Consider the following 11,839-nt stretch of genomic DNA (forward strand, 5'->3'; position numbering starts at 1 on the left):
CTTACCTGACATTACATCCGTGTAGTCATGCCTCATTTAGACGTGGTGGCTTGGTTCTATCTTCACCCTAGTCCTTGTCTGAGCCTCTGTTCCATCCCAAGAGAGAGTGGTCATTTATATATCCAGTGTACAAAAGGCATATTGTGTCTATATTTATTAGTCTTCCAAAATTGATATCTAAACCCAAAAAAACTATCAAGGCACAGTACTCAAAAGTGAAAGTTAGTCAGTTGTGTTCGACTCTTTGAGACTCCATGGGCTATACAGTCCATGGAATTCTCCAGGCCTAAATACTGGAGTGGGTAGCCTTTCCCTTCTCCAGGGGTTCTTCCCAACCCAGGGATTGAACCCAGGTCTCCCACATTGCAGGCAGATTCTTTACCAGCTGAGCCACAAGGGAAGCCAAAAATACTAGAGTGGGTAGCCTATCCCTTCTCCAGTGGATCCTCCCGATCCAGGAATCGAACTGGGGTCTTCTGCATTGCAGGTGGATTCTTTACCAACTGAGCTATCAGGGAAGCCAAATATTCAAAAGGTAGCCATCAAATTGGTTGAATCACCTAATAGTAAAGTACTAGTCTGTCCTAATTGCAGAGGAAGATGAATTTTAAAGTCTTTGTTGATTTAAAAAACTTTTAATGTACCTACAACTTTTATTTTTAATATAGTCTTATTTTTTTCAGAATACATAGCAATAATATGGACAAAAGAGATAAAAGGCATTGTCTTAAAAAGCCTTTTAAGTCACTTAGTAGGTAAGAAAAACAGCAGCCAGGTCTGTAGCCTTCAAGAGGAAACTTGCTCTTTGTGAAATCTTCCCTGACTGACTGAAAAAAACCTAAAGATATTGCTGTGGCAGTGAGAGTGGGCTTCCTCATGAAACTAGCTCTGTCAGCAAAACCCTCAGCTCAGAAGCCTCCTTGAGTGCTGGGAGCTTCCCAGTCAGGTCCCTGGTGACTCACTCTTAAAGAGAAGTAAATAAACAGTCAAGGATCACCAGACTTCTAAGGAACAGCTCTAACATGAAGGGCAGACTAAAATAAGCAAACAGAAGAGAAACATCATGCAGGACACAGAGATTGTACCAGGAATAGAAAACATTAATATCCTTAAAGGAGTAAGAAAAGACACTGTATCCATAAAATAAGAAATGCTTTTAAAAAAAAAAAAGGAAATTCAGACATGAAAAAAATCAAAAAAAAAGGGCTGCGAAATAAGGCTAAGGATATTTCTCAAAAAGTCAGGCAAAAAAGACTAAAAATGAAGACATATGAGAAAAGATAAGAAAATCCGTGAATCCTAGAAGTCTATTACTCAAATAAAAAGATTCCAGAAAAATGAATAAAGAGGAGAAAATCATCAATAAAACTAAAGAAGATGTTTCAGATCTTAAGAACCTGAATTTTCCAGTCTGAACTGGCTCACCATATACCCAGAAAAAAAATTGGATTTAAAAAAAGAAAATATTAATGACTAGACCAAAAGCAAACTTGAAATCAGATTCAAAAGGTGAAGTTTTAGAATAACTTTGCTCCTTTTAACAGACACTGGAAGCTAGGGGATAACGACTTAAATATTCTGAAGGAAAATTATTTCCAACCTAGAATTTTATGCCCAGTCAAGCTATCAATGAAGAATGAGAATAATGTAAAAATATTTACAGACATGTAAGGTCTTAAACAACAAACGTCCGTCTAGTCAAGGCTGTGGTTTTTCCTGTGGTCATGTATGGATGTGAGAGTTGGACTGTGAAGAAAGCTGAGGGTCAAAGAATTGATGCTTTTGAACTGTGGTGTTGGAGAAGACTCTTGTGGGTCACTTGGACTGCAAGGAGATCCAACCAGTCCATTCTGAAGGAAATCAGCCCTGGGATTTCTTTGGAAGGAATGATGCGAAGCTGAAACTCCAGTACTTTGTCCACCTCATGCAAAGAGTTGACTCACTGGAAAAGACTCTGATGCTGGGAGGGATTGGGGGCAGGAGGAGAAGGGGATGACAGAGGATGAGATGGCTGGATGGCATCACCAACTCAATGGACATGAATTTGAGTGAACTCCAGGAGCTGGTGATGGACAGGGAGGCCTGGCGTGCTGCAATTCATGGGGTCACAAAGAGTCGGACACCACTGAGCAACTGAACTGAACTGAACTGAAGGTCTTAAAATGAAAAAGGACATAGAAATTGATTTAATAGATATATCACTAATCACCTTAAATGTAAATGGGATTAAACATTCAAACAAATACATAAAGACTTCCAAACTAACACTATGCCTTTTACAAGAGACAATTTAAATAAAGAAAGGCTGAAAGTGAAAGCCTGAGTTAAGGAAGATGGCTTAGCTAGAGTAATATCGCACAATACAGACTTTAAGACAAAATCATTAACAGATATTTTTAAAGCATTTAATACTGATAAAGGTATCATCCACCAGAAAGACAGCACAATCAGACATAGTATACACCTAACAGGGCTTCCCAGGCGGCTCTAGTGGTAAAGAACCCACCTTATAGTGCAGGAGTTGTGGATTTGATTCCTGGGTGGGGAAGATCCCCTGGAAAAAAGAATGGCAACCCACTCCAGTATTCTCACCTGGAAAATTTCATGGACAGAGGAGCCTGGTGGGTTACAGTCCCTGGGGTTGCAAAGAGTCAGACATGACTGAAGCGACTTCACAAGCACACATACACCTAACAAAGTCATTTTTAAATTAATAAAGAAAAAATTGATAGAACTAGGAGGAGAAACTGACAAATCCAGAAATACAGTTCAGTTCAGTTCAGTTCAGTCGCTCAGTCATGTCCGACTCTTTGCGACCCCATGAATCGCAGCACGCCAGGCCTGTAACTCCTGGAGTTCACTCAAACTCATATCCATCGAGTTAGTGACGCCATCCAGCCATCTCATCCTCTGTCTTCCCCTTCTCCTGCTGCCCCCAATCCCTCCCAGCATCAGAGTCTTTTCCAATGAGTCAACTCTTCGCATGAGGTGGTTAAAATACTGGAGTTTCAGCTTTAGAATCATTCCTTCCAAAAAATACCCAGGACTGATCTCCTTCAGAATGGACTGGTTGGATCTCCTTGCAGTCCAAGGGACCCACAAGAGTCTTCTCCAACACCACAGTTCAAAAGCATCAATTCTTCGGTGCTCAGCTTTCTTCACAGTCCAACTCTCACATCCATACATGATCACTGGAAAAACCATAGCCTTGACTAGACGGACCTTAGTCGGCAAAGTAATGTCTCTTCTTTTGAATATGCTATCTAGGTTGGTCATAACTTTCCTTCCAAGGAGTAAGCGTCTTTTAATTTCATGGCTACAGTCACCATCTGCAGTGATTTTGGAGCCCAGAAAAATAAAGTCTGACACTGGGAGACTTTAATACAGCTGTCAGTGAAAAAAAGCAGACTGATTTACTAAAAATACAATTAAGAAATACAATATAATACAATTAAGAAATTTGTATCCTTTTAGCACCAGATTTGACTATCCTAACATTTAAAGTTTTAACAGTTTTTCATACTGTACCTCTTAAATCTTTTGGAAGGGAAAAAAAATGGTGGGAGGAAGGAGAGGGAAAGAGATCTAGAGTCTGGTTAATAGTATTATACCAAGGTTATGTTCATAGACATGCTACAGTTATATAAGAGGATGACATCAGAGAAACAGATGAAGGTGGACCAGGCATTCTTTGTTGTACATTTACAACTTTTCTGTAAGTCTAAAGCTATTTGAAAATACAAAATTAAAACCATAAACAAACAAAAAAACTTTGTACAGCACAGTGCAAACACTGAAAACTGGGGCACACAGGCCAAGTCTGACCACTGCCTAGTTTTGTGAATCAAATTTTACTGGAACACCACCACATTCATTCATTGACCTGTTGTTATTATCTATGGCTGTTTTACTACTGTAACAGCAAAGCTGAGTGGCTATAACAGACTTCATGGCCTGCAAAGCCTAAAGTAATTACCATTCTACTCTAAATAAAAAGCCTGCCAAACCCTGACAAACAAGAGTATAAACTCTGAGTTGAAATCCTGGTAATACACTATTAACTGCATGACCACGAGCAAGTTACTTAACTTCTCAATGTCTTAGTTTCTTTACAGATGAGTCTGTAAAGAGATCATATTCATCTCCTACAGTTATTATGAATTTTTAAAGGTAGATAAACAAACAGCAATAAAGTACAATAAATGTAAAGCTAATTAATCATGTTAAAAGTGCTTAGAACAATTTTTAAAGTGCTTGGACATTTTTTAAAGAGTGTGATAAAAACAAAAAGGGATAAGACCAAATAATGAGCAATAACACTGAAAGCATTCTACTGGACAATGTTTCATTTCTAATAACATTGTGCTAGTCATCACTTTGATATATACAAGGTCTCCAAACTCAATCTCCACAATTCTATTACTTGTTAATCATCAAATAGCTGAAAGAAAAAAAAATATCCTCAATATTAGCTGAAAGCCATGACTATCTCAAACCATTTACTACTTAGCTTTAGAAAGGTCTCTGAACATTTGTTATTTTTCCTCAACATTCTTTCAAAATACGCACTCCACCTCCATCTCTCTCCCTCCTCACACACCCAGGAGCTATAACTCCAGCCCACCACACCTGGGTTTCTTATGGGTGACTTCCCCTGCACACTCATGGCATCCAGATGTTCACTAATGTACCTCTACAGGCATCTCCTGATGGCAGGTATACTCACAGCTGGAAAAACCAACTGTGGTAGGCTGAAAAATGGCCACCCGAAGATATATTCACTTCCTAATCCCCAGAACTTGTGAATGTTACCTTATAGGGCCAAAGAGAAACTACTTATATACTACTTATAAACTACTTATCTTACTTACATATAAGGCAAAAAAAAACCCAAAACACATGATTAAGTTAAGGATCTTAAGAGGAAATGCTTATCCTGGATTATCTGTGTGGGTGCTGTCACTCAGTCACGTCCGATTCTTTGCAACCCCATGGACTGTAGCCTGCTAGGCTTCTCTGTCCCTGGAACTTTCCAGGCAAGAATACTGGAGTGAGCGTCCTTTCCCTTCTCTAAGGGATCCTCTCGACCCAGCGATCAAACCCGAGTCTCTTGTGTCTCCTGCATTGGCAGGGGGATTCCTTACCACTGTGCCAAAAGGGCCCTAAATGCAATTAGATGTAACCTTCCAAGAGAGGGGCAGAGAGAGTTAGGACACAAACAGAAAAGACAGACACAGAAGAAAGAGCAATGCAGAGATAAACCAGATTTGGAGACATGAGGCCACAAGCCAAATCAGTGAATGCTGGCAGACTGGAAGCTGGAGGAGATAAGCAATGGCTTCTCCCCTGGGGCTGCCAGAGGGGCAGTGGTCCTACCAACCCCATGATTTCAGCCCGAACTGCTGGTCTACAGAACTATGAGCGAATACATTTGTGTTGTTTCAAGCTGCGAAGTTTGTGGTGATTTGTTATAGCAGCGACAGGCAACTAATACACCACCTCAGTGGTGTATACACACACAGAGGCACCTACTCAGCACCACCTGTATATGTAGGAGCCTACCAGTCAGACCAGTGGTCCTCCAACCTTTTTGGCACCAGGGACCAATTTTGTGGAAGATGGTTTTTCCATGGACCGAGGGTAGGGGGATGAGGATGGTTTCAGAACGACTCAAGTGCGTGACATTTATTGTATACTTTATTTTTATTATTATGACATCAGCTCCACCTCAGATCATCAGGTATTAGATCCCAGAGGTAGGCTGGGGACCCCTGAGTTACAGCATATTCTCATTTAAAAACCCAACTCCTAACAGAGACAGTTGGTAAAGAGGTACTAAAGCCTTTGATAACTAAATTAAATTCTTTTGAGAGTGACTCAACATGAATCAAATTTCCTAACTCTTCCCTCACCTTGAAAACAGAGGAGAAATAACAACATCACTAAGTATATAGGCTGTACTACTGTGGTCTCACGGTTTTACGCTCTGACTTTGTGTCTCTTTGGTCTACCATAAAACGGTCAAGCCATGACACTGATTTTCACAGGCAGCTTTGGACCTGGTCTCTTTGCAACATCTTACTTGGTAATCTCTGACCACTGAATATTACACAGTCTGTGAGTTCTTACATTCCTTTGTGTTGACAAAATGTGCAATAACTTTTTAACCTATATAAGAATACAAGAATCCTCAATCCTCTTTTGTCTCATTCTACCTATTGGAAAACACTATGGGCTTCCCTGGTGGCTCAAAGGGTAAAGAATCTGCAATCTTCCTGGTCAGGAAGATCCCCTGGAGAAGGAAATGGCAACCCACTCTAGTACTCTTGCCTGAAGAATTCCATGGATGGAAGAGCATGGGGGGCTACAGTTCAAGGGATCGCAAAGAGTAGGACAGGACTGAACTACTAACTTTAATTCTTATGTAGGACAAAAAATAGATGCTGATTTCCTTAAAAAGGTCAATAAGAGAAAGCCTGATTGCCTGACTTTCATATATTATATTGTGGAAAAATTAGATGCATAATCTGATTAACCAGCATATTGAATAGGCTTGTATAGTTGAACACTATAAGCTGACTCAATTGTGACCAACTTTAACAGTTTGAAATGTAACCTTAAAGATGGCAGAATTAATACTTCTTTGCCCAGCCTTGATACTTCTATAGCCAAGAGCCAAATGCTTCTAAAGTGTGACAAATGAGCGTTCTAATTAAGACTGAGCAAACACTTAGCCATGCTGCTTAGTGGTATAATGCCCTTAGAGGATTAGACAAGCAATCCTGGAAATATACAAAGCCATGGTGCTTGCTAATGAATTTCTGATAGAAAGAATAAAACATTTTAGTGTTTCAATAAATGATGACATGTAACTTCTCATTCGCCCAAGTAAAACTGACCAAAAAAGGATTTGGATGTATGTCCTGGAAATATCCTCTACTCTGTTGCCCGCTCTTTTGCTCTCTGCCAGAGTTTTCAATGAAAAGAACTTTAATACATTACCCCTTGATGATGAACACTCTTTATGTTTTATTTTTAAAAATCTTCACTCACTTTTTCTAGAACACTTCTGTTTCACCTTTCTCAGGTCCATGATCTACCTGGAACGGTTACCAGAGAGCCAGGATTCACTGGAAGATCAGGTAAAATTCTGGGGACCTTCCTTCGCCAGCATCACTTTCATTGTCCTCATCCAAGACTAAGTACATGCTCCCTTATTTCTTTAAGGCCATCACAGCCATTGTCAAACCACAGAAACCTTAAGGCTTCTGCAACATTTTTTTCTTCCCATCCCATCAACCTTCATCTCTGACTCCCTCCTTACCTGATCTAGTTAATCACAGGCTATCCCTTCAACTTCTCTCTTTCTAACACTCTCAACTCCCCAGTCACTCATTCAACAGAGCTCTCAATCTCAGTAAGAAGAAAGTATTTTGGACCAATTGGTTCTGAAGCACTTTTCAACGCAATATTATCATCTGAGTTACGTATTTAAACTAAAACCTGGGAGCAGACATATGAGTTAATTTGTCAGGGATAACTTTCTACCACCATCCTCAAAAAGAGATTACTAATTTCCTGTTTTAGTACAGTCATCACACCTATGCCAGAGAAGAGAAATGAAGAAAGTTATCTTATGATTTGTGGGTAGTTGTTAAAGTGTCTGAAGAAAAGAACTTTGCTTGTTATTTAACTCATAAGCTATTGCTCTGAAGAGAAATGTTAAATGGCATGTTTAAAACCAAAAAGAATCAACTAAAAAGCACTAGTATCTCCAACTTAAGGAAATGCATTTTAGCTTTTGTTTACTTTATTCCTGGCTTTGAAAAATGTAATCTCTAAACTGTTATTTCACATTATCCTGCTCATAAAGGATAACTGGGCATTCTTCTCAAGGTATTTTTTAAAAATGCTTCTTAAATAGTGAAACAAATAATTGTCAGTTAGCTAGCCCATAATAGACATTTAAGAACAGAAGTACAGCAGTACTCTATCCGAATATGTGTTTGCTCTTAAAGTTTAAAGGAAAAACTACAGATTTTTTCTTCAGTGCTTTGAAATAAGTGAGTATAAATACAAACTAAATAAACTTACAATGAGCAGGTATAATAGCAAACAATGTACAGTGTAATTTTATATGAATCAATTAGCAAAAAATTACATATTCAACAACTTACTGAATGCCCGCTATGTACAAGACAATGTGATGTGGGAGTTAAAAGGAATACTAGATTGAGCTTTTTAGTTCTATGAAAGGCCCTTGAATAGCATTAATTTAGGAGATTTAACAAGTGAAAATAAAAAACAACCCTAAGAGTTATCAGTACCACCAAGGCCCACCATGACATGTGACAAGTCACTCAAAGACTAAAGGTTAAAGACTCAATATCTCTGCGAGCCAGGGAACGATAGGATGGAGCCCCAAATCTTGGCAGTAAAATCAGTTTGTCCTCTTAAAAAGACCCAGAAAAACTTAGCAGCAAATATATAAGCATCCTCAGGAACAAATTAACAGAGATTAGGTGTGTGGAAGGGGTAATGGCTGGGGCTTGGGGAAACAGCAGAGAGGAGGGAAAACAATGTTGATTCGTCTAGTCAAGACTATGGTTTTTCCAGCGGTCATGTATGGATGTGAGAGTTGGACTGTGAAGAAAGCTGAGCACCGAAGAATTGATGCTTTTGAACTGTGGTGTTGGAGAAGACTCTTGAGAGTTCCTTGGACTGCAAGGAGATCCAACCAGTCCATCCTAAAGGAGATCAGTCCTGGGTGTTCATTGGAAGGACTGATGCTGAAGCTGAAACTCCAATACTTTGGCCACCTCATGTGAAGAGTTAACTCACTGGAAAAGACCCTGATGCTGGGAGGGACTGGGGGCAGGAGGAGAAGGGGATGACAGAGGATGAGATGGCTGGATGGCATCACCGACTCAATGGACATGAGTTTGGGTGAACTCTGGGAGTTGGTGATGGACAGGGAGGCCTGGCATGCTGCAGTCCTTAGGGTCACAAAGAGTCGGACACAACTAAGCAACTGAACTGAACTGAACTGAAAGCAGAATTTCCCTTGCTGTTTAGTTGCTCAGTTGTGTCCAATTCTTCATGACCCCATGGACTGCAGCATACCACACTTTCCTGTCCTCCACAAACTTCCAGGAGTTTGCTCAAACTCATGTTCACTGAGTTAATGATGCCATCCAACCATCTCATCCTCTTTTGTCACCTTCTCCTATGTCCTCAATCTTTCCCAGCATCAGGGTCTTCTCCAATGAGTCAGCTCTTCTCCAGTGAGTTGGCTCGTCACATCAGGGGACCAAAGTATAGGAGCTTCAGCTTCAGCATCAGTCCTTACAATGAATATTCAAGGACTGATTTCCTTTAGGATTGACTGGTTTGATCTCCTTGCTGTCCAATAGACTCTAAAAGTCTTCTCCAGCACCACAGTTTGAAAGCATCAATTTTTCCATGCTCAGCCTTGTTTATGGTCCATCTCTCACATCCATACATGACTACTGGAGAAACCATAGCTTTGACTACACAGACCTTTGTTGGCAAAGTGATGTCTCTACTTTTTAATATGCTGTCTAGGTTTGTCATAACTTAAAAGAGCAAGCCTCTTTTAATTTCATAGTCACTGTCCACAGTGATTTTGGAGCCCAAGAAAATAGAGTCTGTCACTGTTTCCATTTTTTCCCCCATTTATTTGCCATGAAGTGATAGGACTGGATTCCATGATCTTAGTTCTTGGAATTGACTTTTAAGTCAGTTTTTTTCGCTTTTCTCTTTCAAAAGCCTCTTCATCAAAAGGCTTTTTAGTTCCTCTTCATTTAGGGTGGTGTCAGCTGCATATCAGGTTATTGATATTTCTCCTAGCAATCTTGATTCCAGCTGGTGATTCTTCCAGCCCAGCCTTTCCATAGTAAAGTCAAAAACTGAAATGCTGCCTTTACATACTGACACGTGGAAGCTTCCCTTTGAGTTTAGGAAACTGGGTTTTATGTCACTGCTTCTTTTAATCATCAATCAGGATTACTAATTTTAGTCATATTTTCCTATGTGCTAGATAGTATTTATACACTGAAGACAACCAAACCAGTGTTAAAAACCCAGAGCATCCAATATGCATATGCAACTGCCAATTTCCTCTCAGCAAATAATAAAAGATTCATAAGCTGTCACTCAATAGTAGTCACACACAGCACAAACACCAATGATGTAGTAAATGTTGGAATTATTCAGACAAAGTTGAATTTGAAAGAAACTTTCTGTTTGAATGTTTATTGAAATACCAAGAGCTAATATATTCTCTATGATCATTTTAGTTATCATGTCTTTGATCATCACTTCTATAACAGGGATGATTACCTAACACTACTGGTGACAATCGGTTAGTTTTTCTATGGGCCAGAAGAGCACAGAACACTCAACACAATAACTTAAAACTTAGGTCTCAATCAGTTCAGTTCAGTTCAGTTCAGTTGCTCAGTTGTGTCTGACTCTCTGCAAACCCATGAACCACAGCACACCAGGCCTCCCTGTCCATCACCAACTCCCGGAGTCCACCCAAACCCATGTCCATCCAGTTGGTGATGTCATCCAACCATCTCACCCTCTGTCGTCCCTTCTCCTCCTGCCCTCAATTTTTCGCAGCATCAGGGTCTTTTCAAATGAGTCAGCTCTTCCCATCAGATGGCCAAAGTATTGGAGTTTCAGCTTCAACATCAGTCCTTCCAGTCAACACCCAGGACTGGTCTCTTTTAGGATGGACTGGTTGGATCTCCTTGCAGTCCAAGGGACTCTCAAGAGTCTTCTCCAATACCACAGTTCAAGAGCATCAATTCTTCAGCCCTCGACTTTCTTCATAGTCCAACTCTCATATCCATACATGACCACTGGAAAAACCATAGCCTCAATAGTATCCCTATATTACAATTAAGGAAATCACTTGGGCAAATTTCTTAACCTTTTGCACCTCATTTTTCTCAGCGCTAAAATGGAGCTAATATTAGTACTCATAATAGCACTTACTGTGAATACAAAATGAGTTAATTAAATAAAGTGCTTAAAACAACACCTGTCACACATAAACTGCATATATATCAGCTATTATTACTGTGTCTACATTTTCACCATGCTTAGACAATTTTTTTGTTAAGCCTTCCCATACATTCTTAGCAAAAAATGGTTTTTAAAAACAATCTGAAGGGCTAGACTGTCAGGGGCTATGTAACAAATGCCTTAAAAGGTTTATTTCCCTTAATCTAGCCACTCTAGGAAATAACTGGAGTTGTACACAAAGATCTCTACACAAGGCCATTCATCAAGTTATTTATAATACCTCACTGCCTAGCTAGTATTAAGTATGGCATGTGCATAAAATGGAATATTCTGCATGTATTAAAAATTAAATTTAGCTAGGGGGAACTGTAAAAAGATTAGTGGTTGCCAGGGGTTGGGGGGAGGGAGGGATGAATAGGCAGAGCACAGATGATTTTTAAGGCAGAAAAAGTACTCTGTACAATACTATAATGGTGCATACACGTTATTATCTATTTATCAAAACCTGTGGAATGTACAACACCAAGGGCGAACCACAATGTAAATTATGGACTCTGGGTGATGATGATGTGTCAATCCATATAGGTATGTTTACTGCAACAAATGCACCATTCTGGTGGCAGGAGGGGGGTGTGGATGGCGGGAGCTTGGCTTGTTTGGAGAAACGGGGTACACAAGAAATCTCTGTGCTCAATTTTGCCCTGAACCTAAACCTGCTCTAAAAATGAAATTCTATTTTAAAAATGAAGTTTAGGAGAATACTGAATAACACAAGAAACACTCA

Source organism: Capricornis sumatraensis, chromosome 3 (genome assembly GCF_032405125.1).
Source record: "Capricornis sumatraensis isolate serow.1 chromosome 3, serow.2, whole genome shotgun sequence".
Classification (NCBI taxonomy): Eukaryota; Metazoa; Chordata; class Mammalia; order Artiodactyla; family Bovidae; genus Capricornis; species Capricornis sumatraensis.